The 19,450-nt window shown below is 40.5% G+C and overlaps 1 protein-coding gene across 2 annotated transcripts in view; it reads right to left on the bottom strand.

The window, feature by feature from the left end:
* The window catches only part of PLPPR5 (phospholipid phosphatase related 5), a 90,253-nt gene that overhangs the window by 43,597 nt on the left and 27,206 nt on the right, over window positions 1-19,450 (bottom strand). The gene's annotated exons all lie outside the window — the stretch shown is intronic.

The raw sequence follows: 19,450 nt of genomic DNA on the forward strand, positions 1-19,450 counted from the left end.
GTTGCTGGGCTTTCTGCCAAAGTCACAGTGGGGCTTTTGCAGAGATTTTGGAACTACTGACATGATGTTTCTGCTCGCACCAACTTCAGGAGAAGTGTCAAGAGCAGAATCCTGAATGCTATACAGCCTTTGTTGAACTCACAAAAAACCTTGTTACTGTCAGCCGACAAAGCCTATGGAGAATCATGTCAACGTTTGGTTGCCCTACCAAATTAATTCAGATAGTATGCCAGTTCCATGGTGGCATGATGAACAGAGTGCTGGATAGTGGAGAATGCTTTAAGGCAGTTATATTCAACCCACGGCCTGCGGACAATATGTAGCCTTGAACAGTTAGCAGTGCAGTCCTTGTCTGTCTGTCTGTCTGTCTGTCTGTCTGTCTACATTAACTATATTATATACTACCTACCTACCTACCTACCTACCTATCTATCTATCTATCTATCTATCTATCTATCTATCATCTAAATTAACTATATTATATACTTTATATGCGGCTCAAGACAAATCCTCTTCATTCAAGCCAAAAGGTTGGACATGCCTACTCTAAGTCACTAATGGTGTTAGACAGGGTTGTATGCTTGTACCCACTCTGTTTGTTGCCATAATGAATGATGCCTTTCATGACAGTGATGCTGGATTCAAGTACAGAGTGGATGGGAAGTTATTCAACCTGAAGAGACCTAAAGCTATTACCAAAGTGGGGAAAAAAACTGTTCTGAGAGACTTCCTCTTTGCTGATGACTGCCTCCTGAATGCTGGCTCAGAGCCAGAGAAGAAAACCAGTGTAGGCAAATTTTCTATAGTGTGTGGACAATTTTGGACTCAGCATCAGTATCGAAAGACCAAAGTCATGCACCATCCTACTCCTCATGCACTATACACAGAACCCCAAAATCACAATTAAAGAACAGAAACTACAGGCAGTGGACCAGTTCAATTATTTTGGCAGCACCCTCTCTTGAGTAGTGACCACGGATACAGAGGTCTACTGCAGAATAGCACAGACAAGTTCTGCTTTTGGTAGACTGCACTCCATTGTGTAGAACATCAAGGATTACTGCGGCAGCAAAATTGAAGGGTATAGAGCTATGATACTCACTACCCTTCTGTATGCCTGTAAAATGTGGTCTGTATATAAAAGGCAAGCAAGACACTTAACCATTTCCACATGACTTGTCTTCACAGAATATTAGGTATCAAATGACTACGTAAAATATCAGACAATGAAGTTGTGTCTATAGCAAGTCTAGCATCCATAGACTACTAATGAGTAGACAGACCCATTGGGCAAGTAACACCATCCTTATGCTAGATAAGTGCATACTTAAGGAAATCCTTTTGGGGCAACTTTCTGCTGGAAAATACTCCCATGAGAGGCCTTACAAAGTGAATTAACATACACCCAACTGCCTGAGTAATGCTGGCACAAAATCGCTCTACCTGGCATGGCCTCATTGATAAAGGCTGCCGAGCTTATGAAGTAAAGCACAATGCAGAAACACAGCATAAGGATGAACTGCACAAGTCTAGAACCATTTGTGCAACAAATGCAGTGTCTACACATTTTGCCCAACATGTGCCAAGACAGTCATCTTGGGAAACTCCACATTTACTTTTAGTGTGATTAATGGTGTTGAGGTCTTCATTGAGGATGAGGATGAATAAACATGACAGACAGCCATCTAGCATGCTCCATTTTATCAATGAATCCCCAAGCCAGTTGGAAAAAAACCCATGTTTTGAGGGCCTTCTGGAAGACCAACTGTGCAGACAGGACTCAACTTGGCTTCTTCACTTCTTCCCTGCAGTGCACTTATGTACATTTAATTTCTAATTTTGACTGACCTCACATGGGCCAGACAGGGACAGCCAAAAGGCCAGATATGGTCCAGGGGCAATAAAATGTCCAGGTCTGTGATAGCACAAGTAAATGTAACTTAGTCCGAAGGCATGTAAGACTGTACAGGTCATAACACCTTGAACTGAAACTACAAGCATACAGACAAGCAATGCAGTTAGCGGAACAAAGGTTGTCACACATATAGAACGATAGGCATACATGATTTCTGGCACTGATGCATTTTGCACCAGCTGAAGTTTCTGGACACTCTTCAAGGACAGCTTCATGTTCAGTGTGTTACAATAGGACATCTGAGGTTATTAGGGCATGAGTGACTAAGAGCAGAAGGAATGCTTTCTAGGAATACACTGAAGATTTGATCTCTGCATAACCAAGAGGAGTACAGAGAAGTTTGCCCCTCCTAGTTACTCCTGCCACCTCAAAGAAATCCACTTTAAAACATTGACAGATATTGATTGGAAGAAAAACCCACCATAGCATATAGCAGTGATGGCTAACCTTTTCTGGTCCAAGTGTCCAAAGCGTGCGTGCCCAAATGCGTACGCGCATGTCCGAACCTCCCAAGTGCAATGCGCACACAGGCTCCTGCATGTGCCCCGCCTCCCCGTGCATGCGCGTGTGGCCTCCCGCACGCCGCCCCCCCCCCCGCGCATATGCAGCAGAGACCCGACGACCACCTGGCAAGCGGGAGGAGCGCGCGCATGTGCAGCAGAGCTGAACTGGGGCGACAGCTCGTGTGCCCACAGAGAGGGTGCTGCATGCCACCTGTGGCACGTGTGCCATAGATTCGCCATCAAAGGCATATACCATGGCTGTTTACGTTCTTGCAAATGAGAAATAAGCTTTCTGTCAAATGAAACTGATTTGTGAGGTGAGAACAATGGGAAGTTAGCAAAGTAACAAAGCAACTATCCGTGGCAATTCCAAGTGCATTATGCTGAATGTTCCCTCGAGGCCAGTTCTGTGGCACTTGCTTGTTCATCCTTCCTTGCTGCTTTGAACAAATGCAGAATGCCTTGCTTACCGTAATTTCTTCATGAGCAGTTCTTTCCCTCCTACTGAGGGAAAAGAACACAACATCTTTGTGGATAAATTTAGCTAGTTATGTTATTGATTAGAATACACACTAAGACTGAAAGTAGAATTTTTTTCAGACAGCCTGAAACTGGGAACTGTTCCATTTTGGGGTAAAACACGTTAGACTAAAGGCAGAAAAGGCATGATCTACTATGCTTCTATCAACATTTGCACACTTTAAGATTTGTTCATCCCCCCCCCCCCCTTTAGAAAGCACCACACACTAATCCACCTACTTGCGCTAGTTCTTGCTTCTCCAGCTTGCAGTTTGACACTTTAATTTTCAGACCCATTTTCCTCCCTGCATCAAGCTAGCATTTGCTACAAATCATTCACATTCTCAGCCAGCAACTTGGCACTGTCTGAATTAAAAATATATGCACGTTATTGGTTCCAATCAACACACTTCTATCATCACCAGTTGCATTCCTTCTACATTTATCTATAAATATACTGAACAATTTAGAAGGATATTGTTATCCATCTTTCTCTAGCTTTCTGTTTGTTGTTGGAACCATTTTCAACATTTTGCTTTCCACAGAGTCACATGCACACTTTATTGCCATCATATTCTGTTCTTAATATAACCAGCAAACAACCTTCAGCTCCATATTTCTGCACAAACTTCCATATTTCAGGTCTATTCATTTAATCATATATGCCTTCACTAAATCAACAAGCATACAATGAATTTTTTTCTCATTCAGACTGTTGGGCTAAACTGAAATACTCCTTAATTGGAAATAGCACGAGCATTATATTTTTCATGGCTTGTATTATGCTGATCACGTTTCTCCATCAGCCAATTCCTGCTTTTATCCTGAAATCTCTACACCCTGTCAAAATCTAATTAAATTTTGGAACGTAGAACACCACTGGATAGAGGGAAATCAAGGCAAGAGGTCTATAGTACTTGTGCATCACTGAATGTTTCTCCAAGAAAAAAAAACCTCTGTAATTTATTTTTGTGTGTACAATATGAACAAGATTTTCAGCTTTTTATGAAAATATTTGGATATTAAGATCTTTCAGGCCTTTTGGGGGGGTAGCAAAGAATCTTTAACAGACAGAAATGACACAGATAAATTTCACAAGGTCAAAATATAAACTTTATGCAATTCACCGACAGCAAAAACTATTTATGTTAGTACCTCACAGGTACTATCGTTTTGGGCCAATAACTAATTTCTCTGTCTCTGTGCAAATCTAGGAGTATGCTCATGCTATTTAAAATCAATCTTGGTACCAGAGAAAGCAGATCATTTCATATTCCCTTCACTACTTAGTCCTATAAATTTAATTCTACACCAGTGATGGCTAACCTTTTTGACATTGCGTGTCAAAAGTGGGGGGGCACGGGGGGGTGTCACACGCGCGCATGCCCACACCCATAATTCAATGCGCCCCGCCCCCTGCGCATGCCCATGTGACCCCACCGAGCTTCCCCCGCTTTTGGCACATGATGACAGTAGGACTATTTTTCGCCCTCCCCAGGCTCCAAAGGGTTTCTTGGAGCCTAGGGAGGGTGAAAATGGCCTTCCCCATCCCTCTGGAAGCTGGAAACAGTCTGTTTGCTGACTTCGGTGGGACCTAGAAAGCCTCTGGAGCCTGGGGAGAACAAAAAACAGGCCTTCCCTCCCCCGGAGGCCCTCCAGAGGCTGGAAACAGCCTGTTTCCCGACTTCTGGTGGGCCTGGAAGGCCCAAAAATCAGCTGGGTGGTGTGTGCATGTGCGCCGGAGCTGAGCTAGGCCCACCAATATGGCGGTGGCACGCGTGCCATAGGTTCACCATCACGGTTCTAGACTGTAGATTCTGATGAGTTGCAACAGTGAGCATAAAAATTCACAGAATGTAAAGTCAAACAAGTTTACTATAGCAAGTCACAAAGTATCTGATAGCAAAAATGTAACTGACATCAGAGTTAGATATCATCATGATCATAAAACTGCACATTTCCACTGCATTATTAAAATACAATAACTGTATTATATGATACCTGCTATTATAGCAATAGCAATAGCACTTAGACTTACATACCGCTTTACAGTGCTTCCCAGCCCTCTCTAAGCGGTTTACAGAGTTAGCATATTATCTCCAACAGTTTGGGTCCTCATTTTATCCACCTTGGAAGGATGGAAGGATGAGTCAACCTACCTAACATTAATACGTAGAAGATGATGTACAGTATAATGTATTGGATGGATGGGATAAAATTGCACTGTCGCACAAAATTTCCTTCAAGATATCCTCAATTTAATTAATCTCCTTCTTACAGACAGCTCTTATACTATCTTTTATACTCAAATATAAATGAATTAATACAGAATTAAGAGTCGGCTAATTGCACAACATCACAAATCACATTATAACTGCATTTCAAATTTCTAACAAAATCCCCACTCTTGTTTCAACAGTAATTTCTCAACAGCAATCAATGATTTTTTTTAAAATAAAGGAAAATGGAATTTTTAAGGTTTAGTGATGATAAAAAAATATGAGTGCTACTTAACAACGCTTTGGCACTTATTTTTGTGACAATAAAACAAGGTGTAATAAATCAGCTTAACTCTGTAAAACTAGTTTTACAGCTGCTCTATTAAAATTAATATAAAGCACACTAGTCATTCTACTGTCTCCTTGATCTACTTCTAAGAATGAATCTGAGAAATGATATCATAGATTTATTACTATTTCATTTATCAGATAGATTTCTGGCAGATCAATCAAATAGATTTTATGAAAATACAATTACTACATTTAATGCAAGTTCTTTTTAAGATTTTACAGGGCTGAGAATCACAGTTTTCCTGTGTGATTACATAAAAATACATCATTTGCTGTATTTCATTGATTTAAAACATATATACATCAGCCCTCATTTTATCGAAATAATATCTGATTCACTGAAGCCCAATTATACCAGACTTAGATTACACTGTGCATGGTGGACCAAATTCTGCTATGATATATAACATTTGTAGAAAGCCATAACTCAAATGACATAAAATAATGCAAATGGTGTGATTTGCATAGTCTGCATGATAACCTAAACATGCCAATTAAGTAAATCCCTGCAAAACCCTATTTAATGATTCATTGGTTAAAGAGAGACTTCCCTGTTAATGCCAAACAGTCCTAATAGCCTAATACAGTGTGCTATATTGTCTTGTATTTCATAATTAATGCAAACCTCTGTGAGGGAGCAAATGGCAACTTCAATACTTCTAAGCCTTATAGGAAAAGAGAAAATAGTTGATAACGTAAAAAAGAATCCTCCAAATTTTAATTTTCCATTTGGAAAAAAATTGTTTGGTTGACGTTTCAGAAAAAAGATGTTGGAATTCAGGAATTCCCTTCCCAATCTTTCTTATTCTTCTTTTGAGTCTCCATTTAATCTAATCTGCAACATAAATTATATTTAGCAATAAAACAGAGCTGACGAGTGAGTAGAAAATGTTGCAGAGTATGGCTTCTCCAACTCAAGAAATTCAGAGCATCTCCTCTAGAGCTATTGAAGATTTAGTCTACTGCATGAGGCAGTGTTATCTAGGGCAGGGGCCACAATCCCAAGTCCATGGACCACTGACAGCAATTGGTCCGCGCAAACAAGCAAAGCCCCATCTGTGGGATACAGGCAGCATGCAAAACCACATCCCCTTCAGTCCGCAGAAAAACCTTTATCCATAGAACTGGTCTTTGGTACCCAAAAGGTTGGGGCAGGGATGAAATGCTCCGTTTGGACCGGATCACCCAATCCGGTAGCGATGGAGGCAGGTGGTTCAGAGAACCAGTAGCAAAAAACCCTCCCCCATGCCCAGCTGAGCTGCGCAATCAGCAGAGGCTTTTTTTAAAAAAAAATTTAAAAGCATTTTTTCTACAACCTCTTCGGCCGAAAAAATGCTTTTAAAAGTAAAAAAAAAAGCCACTGATGATCGCGTGGCTCAGCTGGGATCGTCAAAGGCTTTTAAAAGCATTTTTTCTACAACCTCTAAAGAGGTTGTAGAAAAAATGCTTTTAAAATTAAAGCCTCTGATGATTCAAGCTGAGTTGCCTGATCGGCAGAGGCTTTTTTCTTTTAAATTTATTTATTTATTTATTTTATTATATTTCTATACCGCCCTTCTCCTGCTGGACTCAGGCGGTGTAAAGCCAGGATAAAACATAGCATATAAAATTTAAAAACATTTTAAAAAACAATTAAATAATTTTGGCCCGAATTTAAAACAACCCAATTAAAACCGAATTTCGATTAAAAAACTAAGAGGATGGGATCAAGCCAGCCCAGCTAGATGGAACAAGTGTGTCTTCAGGACCCGACGAAAAGTCCGGAGGTCTGATATCATGCGTATCTAAGGGGGCAGGTCATTCCAGAGGGCAGGTGCTGCCACAGAGAAGGCTCTCCCCCTGGGGGTCGCCAGCCGGCACTGCCTGGCCGACGGCACCCTGAGGAGGCCCTCTCTGTGTGAGCGAACCAGTCGGTGGGAGGCTATCAGCGGCAGAAGGCGGTCTCGCAAATACCCAAATGCCTCTGATGATCCAAGCTGAGTTGCCTGATCGGCAGAGGCTTTTTTCTTTTAAATGCCTCTGACGATCTCAGCTGAGTTGCCTGATCGGCAGAGGCTTTTTTTCTTTTAAAAGAAAAAAAGCATCTGCCAATCAGGCAACTCAGCTGGGATCGTCAGAGCCTTTTGAAAGCATTTTTTTACAACCTCTTTGCCGAAGAGGTTGTAGAAAAAATGGTTTTAAAAGTAAAAAAAAAATTGGCCACGCCCACCCAGTCACATTACCCCCCCCCACCAAGCCACACCCACAGAACCGGTAGTAACAAATTTTAGATTTCACCACTGGGTTGGGGGCCCTAATCTTGAGCCCTCCTACAATCGTGCCTTCAAATTCAAACAGGGAGTAAACATCACAAAATCACTCTGTTTGCAGTCATCCATTTTTTTAAACAAGTCCAAGTTAAGAGTTGTTATTCCCCACTATGATAATTTAATCAGTCCTAATAATTCTTATCTTTTTGGCATTATATAAATCTAACCCTTCTTAGCACATGTACTATGACTTTTTTAAAATAAATAATAAGTATTTGGTGACCACAAACATGAATTCCTAGTATCCGTTCATCCACAGTTCCAATGGAACAAGATGCCTACGTATGGATTCCATCTGTTCTTTAGACTTCATGTTGTATTGTGGAATGATTCAATTCCATCATTAATAATAATGGAAGGCCCAGTTTACTGCCCACAGCATTGTGATTTGTAACATATGGTCCTGTTCAGAATAGGACATCTTGACTATTACATTTTAAGAGTTGTCATTGACTTTTTTTTAGTTATGGGGCTGGCACCAATCAGTGGCATCAAACTTGGTATGCCCAGAAGGAAATGTTGGACATTTTTATACTTCTTTCATTGCACAGACATTGTCTATGATTAGAAACAAAACAAAAAAAAAATGCCCATCAACCACGTTTCACTGTGAACAGTCTGGAACATTCATCAGCTCTCCTTAAACAAGCTTAACTATCATTACATCTTGCAAAGCTGAATGCCAAGACAAACAGATGGAAACTCATTACTTTTTTCCCGACATATGCTTACCCATCATTTCACTGCATAAAAATAATACACATGTGGTTCTCTGTTTTCAAGGAACAGAGTCCTTTGTATTTCATCTATAAAAAGACATTTCACTGGTTACATCATGTGGCCCATTCAGAAACATAACCATGAAACACCATAGCTACTGCACAGAACAGGTCTGTTAACAACTCACCACAGCCAACTTCCCATAGTCAACTTGTCACGGCCAACTTGACATGTCCAACTTGCCAAGGGGCAACTCCGAGATGTGGAGGATTCCCAACTTACGCACCTTCCGCCGGGCCCTCAAGACGCTTTTATTCCAACAAGCCGGGCTGGCCTAATTTTTAAATTTTTTAATCGTTAACTCTTAATTTTTAAATGTCCAAAACGGGTAGTTTCATTTTAATTAGATCTGGGCCAAACTATTTAATATTTCTTAAATTGTTTTTAAAATTTTATATCTGTGTGTTTTATTTTGGCTGTACACCGCCCTGAGTCCTTCTGGGAGAAGGGCGGTATATAAAATAATAAATAAATAAACAAACAAACAAACAAACAAACTATCCATGGCCAACTCTCCATGGCCAACTCTCCATGGGGCAATGAGTTAGACTAATATCAAAGAAATGGTGGAATAGAATCATTAAAGAAAGGATGCAGAAGGGACAGAATGAAATGTGAATGACAAAAATTAAAATATTTCTTAATTTTATTTTAAATGATTACATTGAATTGTTAAATTATTCTGTGTTGAGTTGTCTTGCGATGAGAGTTGTCCGTGACGAGTTGTCCCACAGCGAGTTGGCTGTGGAAAGTTGCCCATGGCAAGTTGGCTGTCAGCTTTGGAAACCATATTAGGCCAGAAGCTTCCATGCTGCCACCTTCTCATGTGTGGGAAAGTAGGAGGTGGGATTTAGTAGAGGGGTTGTCTTTAGACATAATAGCATTCTTCCTGTCGGTCAAGGTCAGGGCGATCCTGCATCTGGAGAAGGAGTGGTCTGCATGATATCTCGAGATGGGACGGCGATTGATTGGAGCATGTGATCGACTGAGGAGTGAGGGGATGGTTTCGGGGTTTTTGATTTACTGAGGGAAAACCCAGACCTCTCAGATTCGGGTTTCCCCAGATGTGCCAGTTTACTTATTCTAGTAAATAGAACTTTGAAAAATGCTTGCTTCAGAGTTTTTACTTGGAGTTGGTTTTTTTTCTGGAACGCTGACATTGGCTGCAATGAATTGGCTGTGACGAGTTGTCCCATTCCAGCACAAGAGCAGCTAGGATCCACAAAGTTTCAATTCCCAGTGAAAGGTTTTGCCTTAGGTTATGTTTTCCTCTGAAAAACAGTGTGAATACCAGATATTCCTAAGTATATTTTTTTATGAAGACCACATATACATTTCCATTTTTATATGCCAGTCTCCCATAAGATTCACAGGAGAATCTTCAGTTTCATTATGTATACAAGTTGTCACTTCTATGGAGACCCTCATCTATATTATTTATGGATTTCTGATGCACAAGAATCAGCAACTGGCTTTATTGCTTAGTCTTCAAGTCTTTATTATGCCGGTAAAAGGAGGGGGGGGTCAAACTTCAGATCATTGCTGAGCCTCAATTTCGTATCTACTGGAATCCAAACAATGAAGGCAATGGTTTTTGGGTGATAGTAACATTGATCGTTTCCAAAGACTTCTCTCTAAAGCTTTTCTTTAAAGTTACCGTATTTGGTTTAATGCTCTAAATGGTTTTTACATGAGCTACAAATCTTCCTTCTGACTTTTCTATTGTTGAGTGCATTGATAAAATGTGTTTTAAATATGCCTAGCTATTTCTAAGGTCACAAACGGTTTGTGTTAAATTTATAATTATTATTATTATTATTATTCGAATTTCTATACCGCCCTTCTCCTTTCGGACTCAGGGCGGTGAACAGCCAAGATAAAAAACATTTATACATAAGTGCGATTAAAAAATAGATTTAAAATAATTAAATTTGGCCCATAGTTTAAAATTTATCAATTTAAAATCCATATCAAAATTTAAAACCAACCATAAAATCATAAAATCATGCATCTTTTCTTCCCAGGAATTCATGGGCTCTCTTGCAGCATTGTATAAAATTCTGCTTCTCTGTCTATCAGCGCCATTTTTAATATGAATTTGAATGAAAAATATTTTTGAATCAGTGAATTCCTAAAACAAATATGGCACCAGGGAGAATGGTGAGAATCATAAGATTTCACAGATCTGGTCATTGGGAAACATTTCACTAGAGGTCAATATATTGCTAATATAATGGAGAAAATAATCTACTGACATCAATGACATTTAAGTGATATTCAGAGCTTTTCTAGATATTTATAAGACTATGAGCTCAGATTATGTTGCAGGTCTGATATGGACTATACATCTTATTCATTTTATTTCTCTTCCAGCCTGTGAGATAACTTGATTGGGAGCTGCCCAGAGATTGGAATGGATGGCTGGATAGATGGCTGGCTGGATGGCTGGATGGATGGGTGGGTGGGTGGGTGGATGGATGGATGGATGAATAAATAAATAAATAAATACTTTGCTGTGGATATCAGTTGTACCATTTGAGATCATGTGACTGAATAGTTAATTTTTAAAAAGTACAAACAAAAATATTCTCTTTGTATCAGAAAAGAGTAAGTTTGAATCCAGCTGATGTACTTCCCTATGTCACTTTTTTGTTTTTCTTGTGTGAAAAACATCCAGTGGTATATAAGTATTTTCTTGTAGGCTGAAATGGTTCTGTCTAGGCCTAACTGCAATACTAGATAATCTTTATAAGGTATCACTATTTGTCTTAATTTGTTTTTTTTAGGAACCCAAAATACAAAACCTGGAAAATACAGGTTTGACAAAATAGGCAGTTGGGCCACAAAATAATATGTTCCACAAGCTGGCTGGCAAAAACCAACAAAGACTATGTTCTTCCAGGAGAGTGGAGAATATATGGTCATTCCCATATATCAGTGATGGCTAACCTTTTTGCCGTCATGTACCAAAAGCGTGGGAGCGTGGGGGGATCGCGTGTGTGCATGCCCACACCCATAATGCAATGCCCCCCATGTGCCCCGCACCCTCCGCACATGTGCTCACAACCCCCCCACTCCCCACCCATGCATGTGTGACCTTCCCCGTGCATGTGTGTGCACCTCCCACATGTGCCCTGCCCCCACACCAGAGACCTGAAAATCAGCTGGCCAGCGGGAGGTGCACACACATGCGTGGTGGAGCTGAGCTGGGCAACAGCTCATGTGCCTGCAGAGAGGGCTCCGCGTGCCACCTGTGGAACGCGTGCCATAGGTTCGCCATCATGGCCATATATCATCACAGACTAAATGAATCACCTAGTATTAAAATAACTAAAAATACAATTTATGATCATGTGATCACCACTGTGATCATTAAGTTTGCAGATGACACCATTGTAATGGGTCTTCTTACAGGTGGAGATGAAATGGCGTACGGGGGGAGGTTCAAAAACTATCCACATGGTGCTTAAAAAACAACCTGCACCTGAACATCAGCAAGACCAAGGAAATGGTGCTGGACTTCCAGAGGAAGAGAGAGGAACCTGCCCCACTTTACATCAAGGAGGGCTGTGTGGAGAGAGTTTCCTCCTTTAAATTCCTGGGAGTCCATCTCAGCAAAGACCTCACCTGGAAAAACAACACGATCCAGGTGGCCAGGAAGGCCCAACAGAGACTCCATTTCCTCAGGGTCTTGCATAAAAACAGGGTGGAACAACAACTGATGTCCAATAGAAAGCGTCCTCATTGCACCATGGTATGGCATGCCAGTTTGACAGCCACGGATAGAAAAACATTACAGAGAGTGGTGAGCACAGCACAAAACATTGTGGGCTGTCCCCTGATACCACTAGATGAGATCGCTAGGGCTCGCTGCCTTAGAAGAGTGAGGAAAATCCTCAGGGATAACTCACACCCTGGTCACCATTTCTTTATCCTCCAACCATCGGGAAAGAGATAGAGAAGCATAGCCAGCCCAGGGTGGGTTTTACTTACCTTTACTACCTGGTTTGCAATGGGGCCGCATACGTGCGCTCGCTTCACTTGTGTGCATGCATGCTCTTCTGCGCAAGTGCAGAAGCGTTTTCATGACATCAGGGTCAGTGGGCAGAGCCTCCTGCTGGTTTTACTACCGGTTCTATAGAACCAGTGCAAACCGGGAGCAACCCACCACTGAGCCAGCCACACAAATAGACTTTTATCTGTGGGCTGTCAGACTCCTAAATGCAAAATAACATCATAACTACATAGAACGATGGACTTGCAGGACCCGCGCAAAATGTTGCAAGGTGCAATAGGCCTGGGTGGTTGTTAATATGATTTATTGGGTTAGGGATTTTCTGTCATCATTGTGAGTTGTATTGTGTTGGGGGGGGGTGTCCACTGAGGGAGCTCAACCAATCTCATTGTACATATGTTGTGCATTGACAATGAAGATTTGAATTGAATTGAATTGAATTGAATTGAATTGAATTGAATTGAATTGAATTGAATTGAATTGAATTGATACTGATCTTGTTTGTTGAACGCTGACTTGGAAGTTCACAAATGGCAATCACATGAGTGTAGATAACTGCAACAGTGTGAAGTTCAAGGGCTGGTTGTCAAGTTGCTTTTTCAGCACCATTTTAACTTCAGACAGTTGCTAAACAAGGGAGTCATTAACCAAGGACTACTGTGATTTATACAGATTAAGTTCTGTCAACACTTGAATACATATGCAGGGCAGAACGGAGACAAACCAATGGACACAATTTCACTCTCCTTCCATAGATATGTCAGAAATTGATCATTAGAGCAGGGAAAATAACTGTACAGAACTTTTACCATGTTGATTCTGTGTATTATTTTATTGATAATAAAAAATATTACTTTTGCTAGGTGGAAAGGAGATCACATGGGTTATGGGTTATACTTTGTGATTATTAAAAGTAACTAAAGTTTAAGAATGAACTTCAAATAGACACTAATTTTTTTTAAAAAAAAAAATACCGGTTTAATGATGACGTGGCAGGATAAGAGGGTAAAAATCGAGAACCTTTGAGAGGCACATGATTTCTACGAAAACCAGTTTAATATAAGTGAACACGGTAGTGAAGAAGAACTGGAACAAAAGAGCTGTGAGAACCAGAAGAGCGGTAGAACGGAAAAGGGCGGGAAACTGAAAGAGACAATGAAAGAAGGAAAGAGTGATATAAGTGGAGATGAAACCCCAGGAACCCGACGAGAAACAAGACAAACATCAAAGGCGAAAGCCACAGCGAAGTGAAGAGGTGGAGAAGATTGGAAACTTGATATTAATTAATATTAATGGATTAAATGCCCCAAGAAAACGAAATAGGATCTTTTCAAAATTACATAAATTAAAAACTGGTATAAGATGTCTCCAGGAGGTCCACATTAGGAAGAAACACATGGATATATTAAGATGTTCACGATTGGGGGAGCTATACGTATCTCTGGTGGACCAAAAGAAGCGGGGTGTGGCAATTTATGTTCAAACTTATACAGAATCTAAAAAGATATACTCAGACGAAGAGGGAAGATCGTTAATGGTAGAAGTAATAATGTATGGTAGACGTATCTTGCTGGTGGGTATTTATGCTCCTAATGGTGGCAGGCATCTTATTTACTTCTGTAACTACAAAAAAAAAAAAAAATCTTCAATTTTTAGTTTATAAAATTTGGCAAGCAATTTACCACCTTTACCAGCATACAAAACTAAGCTAACCAGTTATTTGCAATTAATCCAAAGCAGATGCAGAAGCGAAGACACTACCAACTTAACTTCTAATTTCATTCTGCCATATCTGGTTGATGAAGACAAAGGCAAGCGGTGAATACAGGATTACAATGAAACCTGAACTAAAACAACAAGTGCCACCACTTCCCTTTCCCCATCAGCTTATTCCCCTCTCTAAAGCAGGGGTCCCCAACTCCCAGTCCACGGACTGCTACTGCTCTGCGGCCCATTGGAATCCGAGCTGTGCAAGCAGCAGGTGAGCGTGCAAAGCTCCATTTGCACATGTGTAGGATTAGGTTGCGTGTGCAAAACCATCCCCTCCTCCCCTGCTGCTGGTGCCCATTAGCACCGCCAGTCCATGCAGCTGGAAAGGTTGGAGACCACTGTTCTAAATAGATAAATTATAAATTGTATATATAAAAGAGTTCCAAGTGGACATTGTCTTATATTGATCAAACTGAAGAACTGTGCCCTGTTTGGAGCAACATTGATAATCAACAATACAGTCCTGACATATGTAGGAATTGAGTGATACTGCTAGATTTCAGAAGTAAATGTTTCTTTTATAAAATATTAACTATTGGTTTAAGGGATGCGGTGACTCAGTGGCTAAGACGCTGAGCTTGTTGATCGAAAGGTCAGCAGTTCAGCAGTTTGAATCCCTAGTGCCGCATAACGGGGTGAGCTCCCGTTACTTCTCCCAGCTTCTGCCAACCTAGCAGTTCGAAAGCATGTAAAAAATGCAAGTAGAAAAATAGGGACCATCTTTGGTGGGAAGGTAACAGCGTTCTGTGCACCTCTGGCGTTTAGTCATGCCGGCCAAATGACCACAGAGACATCTTCGGACAGCGTTGGGTTTTCAGCTTTGAAACGGAGATGAGCACCGCCCCCTAGAGTTGGGAACGACTAGCACATATGTGCGAGGGAAATCTTTACCTTTACCTTTATAGAGCAACAAGCACAAAATTTCATTCTAAATTACCAAAAGACAATAGAATTGGATGAGTCATGTCCTATTAAATGACAAGCTGTCCCACCAGCTCTCAAAACTGCTCTGTGATGGGGAAAACCCAGAAAGGAATGATTAGCCAATTCATGATGCAGGCTTCAACACAAGTGGCCATGCATCCAGAAATGAGCAGGTTTTATTATTGCTTCAGATTATAAACAGAATTCCTGATGTTAATAAACTTATAATAAAATGAATTATGAAACAGATCTGTTGTGTGCACTGAATGATGGATTTTCTTTGGTTAGCCATGCCCTACAAGTTTGGAATTCCACAGAGAATGCATTGTATTGCCTGCCATGAAAGCACATCAAAAAACCATAACTCAGGGGTAAAATAAAATCATGCTCTGCATACAAAAGATCCCAGATTTCTAGTTGTAGAATCCAAGAAAGCTACTGATATCCTGAATTTTAAACTATGGATACAGGCTGGATCCTTAAGACACGCCAAGCTAAAATGTACTTTGTTTATTTGTGGTTCAGTATGTCATGTAAAGACAATTAGTGGAGTTTATAACAATAATCTGCAAAACACAATTTTCTATACGTACATCTTGGTAAGATTTATTGATCGACATTCAATTTATGTAGCCACCCATCTTGCAATTACCAACTCAAAGTGGACAAGGAAAGATTAAAAACCAAGAGAGCAAGAAGAAACAATAACAGACAGCAATACCACAATAATAATATACAGCTAGGAAAGGGAACGGGCAAAACATCGATTAGAATCACTCTACACTTTCTTCTCACAATGGCATCTAAGCAAGACTGTGTGGCTATGCACCCGGTTCTGAAATAATTCTTAAAATCTATTTTAATTATCACTTCTACTACTGTGTTTCCCCGAAAATAAGACCTTGTCTTATATTTTTTTGAACCCTGAAATAAGCGCTCGGCCTTACTGCCATGTGCTCAAAAGCCCGATTGGGTTTATAATCAGGGGATGTCTTATTTTGGGGGAAACAGAGTACCTCTAAAGAAAAATATGGAGTTACTTGATTATTTCAAAATGAAGTCGTGATTTGGAAAAGGTGCTGCTATTATGGATGACTTCCTCAACCTGATGATACCACAGTGACAGACATCATGGCAACATGACAAAAGTACATTAAGGGCTAGTATAATAATTCATAATTCATCACTTGCTCATCCCTCAATTCTCCTACAGATACCTATGACCAGTGTTTCTCAACCTTGGCAATTTAAACTTCAACTCCCAGAATTTGAGCTGAGGAATGCTGGCTGGGGAATTCTGGGAATTAAAGTCCAAATATCTTCAAGTTGCCAAGGTTGAGAAATATTGCCCATAATAATATTGACTATTATTTACAGGGTCCAGAGTTAGTGCCTCTTTTCAGAAAAAGCATGGCCAGGTACCAACAATGCAGGTAACCCTTGACTTACAATGGTTCATGTAATGACCATTCAAAGTTACCACGGCACTGAAAAAAGTGACTTAAGACTGTTTTTCATACTTGTGACTGGTCATGTGATCAATATTCGGACGCTTGACAATTGGTTCATATTTATGACAGCTCCAGTGCCATGTAAATCACCTTCTGCAACCTTCTGACAAACAAAGTCAATGGGGAAGCCAGATTCACTTAACAACTGTGTAACTATCTTAACAACTGCGGTGATTCACAACTGTGGTAAGCAAGTTCGTAAAATGGGGTAAAATTCACTTAACAGCTATCTCACTTAGCAAACAGAAATTTTGGGCTCAGTAGTGGTCATAAGTCGAGGACTACCTGTATGTATCTCGGGGTGGCTGGTGTTATCAGCTAAGAATGGAATAATTTCCATGTCCTCTTTTTCTCTCTTGCGTACTTTCTTTATGAACATCACCAAAGACTAAGTACTGTACTAAAATTTCAATTCAGAGATCCTGTCCAAACTTCTTAAAGGTAAGTGGATTCAGGAACATGAGCGGTTGGAATTCATTTCTCAGACTTCCAAATAGAGAATGAATGTTTAGTTTTCTACAAAAGATCAATCATTTCCCATCCTAAGTATGAGCTGGATTTATTAGTTAATTATTTCAGTAATTAGGCTGTGCTGCTTCCTACCATTATTAACTTTATCAATCCATTCTTTTTTTTTTTTTTTTTTTGAGGAGGGGAGGTCATCTTACATCTATTCAATTAACACAGCTGCTATTTTGAATCATGCTAGGGTAGGCAATGCAGGAAGAAATCAATTGCAATTCAAAGTGCTAATTTGGACTTATAAAGCATTACATGGCCTGGTTCCCAAGTACTTGCCAAACCACTTACTCTAACCAGGCGTAATCTATCCAAGCAGGTTGTGCTTGGGGTACCCCACTTCTGTGAGTGAGCAGAACTAAGGTCTGTTTTCTATTACATCACAGAATAGCCTCCCTCTAGATCAGGGGTATTAAACTCAAGGGCCGGGGGCCATAAATCTGGCCTCTGGGGCCACCATGGAAACAGCAAAGGACCAGCCCACTGTTCCTCTGCCAGCGAAAATGGAGCTCGGGAGGGCTGCCCGCAGCCCTTGGATGAGCTACGTTTTCATTAGCAGAGGGTTGCAGGAAACTGTCAAAGCTGAAAACGGAGCTTGGAGCGTGTTTTTGCTGGCAGAGCGCTCGGGCCAGCATAGGTGCCCCCAATAAGAGTGACATCGAGCTGGCCACAGCCACCCTGCTCTTCCCGAGGTCAACCACAACCCTGATGTGGCCCTCAATGAAATCGAGTTTGACACCCCTGCTCTAGATCAAGGGTGTCCAACCTTAGCAACTTTAAGACTTGTAGACTTCAACTCCCAGAATTCCCCAGTCATCAAAGCTGAAGTTGAAGACTACAAGTCTTAAAAGTTAACAAGTCTGGACACTCCTGATCGAGATATTAGGCTGACCTCCTCTGTAACAGCCTTTGAGAGATTTTAAAAATCAAAGGGAGGGACTTTGATTCTCTGCTGTAGCTGCTTGAAAGAGTTTTCATCTATCATTAAGCATTATGATTATTGTTTTTCTTGAGGTTTTTTTTTTACTTTTTATGCTAATTTTAGTTATTGTAACCTGCAGAGACCTCAAAAGATTCAGTAAGGTTCAAAACAAACAAAGCAATAAAAGAAATTCCACCTGTTTAAAGAATTGTGATGAGGTTCAGAGGCGAGTTATAACACTTCCCTCTGCAACAATGTCTTTATAAAAACAGTCCCAATATGAAAGTTAGAATTAATCTTTGGCAGAGTTCTGTCCTTCCCCTCTCTGCCCATCATATTAATAAAAGTCTCTGCTATAGCAAATGCTTTGCATTGATTAAGGGACATGGCCTGAATACAACTCTATTTTTCAATTGAGGCGATGAGCCAAATGCTACTAGAAATTGCACCTTTGTGTAGATTCGGTCTACTGAATCAATTCTTAAACATCTGAGTATCAAAGACTGTTTTACAGGAAGCTAACAAGAAACATGAGAATGCTATCAATAGAAGACATTCAAAACAGAGTCTCTATAATGTTAGAATTGGACACTGTTTTTATTTATAATAAACTTTTATTTACAGAGAGCCTGGCTTATTGTGGCATAAAGTGTCATAAGTTGTTACTTGGAAGAAATAAGGTTACCACCAATGATTTCAGCTGAAATTAAGAAAATATCTCATTCACAGATCCACTCCAGAGGTGGGTTTCAGCAGGTTCTGACCAGTTCTGGAGAACCAGTAGCAGAAATTTTGAGTAGTTCGGAGAACCGGTAGTAAAAATTCTGACTGCCCCCGCTCCCATCTATTCTCTGCCTCCCGAGTCCCAGCTGATCGGGAGGAAATGGGAATTTTGCAGTAACCTTCCCCTGCCACGCCCACCAAACCATACCCACAGAACCAGTAGTAAAAATTTTTGAAACCCACCACTGATCACTCCCCTATATGCGAAGTCACGCAGCCAGTTACCTATGTGAGGTATCTCTGCATCAGAAGGAAATTCTTTGCAGGCAACTCGCTTCTCTTCACACTGGTTTGCTGATTTTAAGAAAAGCAGATGGCCGTTTATGCAGAAACCTGATGGCATACAGAAGTGGTTCCCTTGACTAGAGAATGGAGTTGCAGGCTCCAACAAAATAATGAGACAGGAAGAT

This window comes from Pituophis catenifer, unplaced genomic scaffold (genome assembly GCF_029215685.1).
Source record: "Pituophis catenifer annectens isolate HBS135680 unplaced genomic scaffold, rPitCat1.0.hap2 SCAF_3, whole genome shotgun sequence".
Taxonomy (NCBI): Eukaryota; Metazoa; Chordata; class Lepidosauria; order Squamata; family Colubridae; genus Pituophis; species Pituophis catenifer.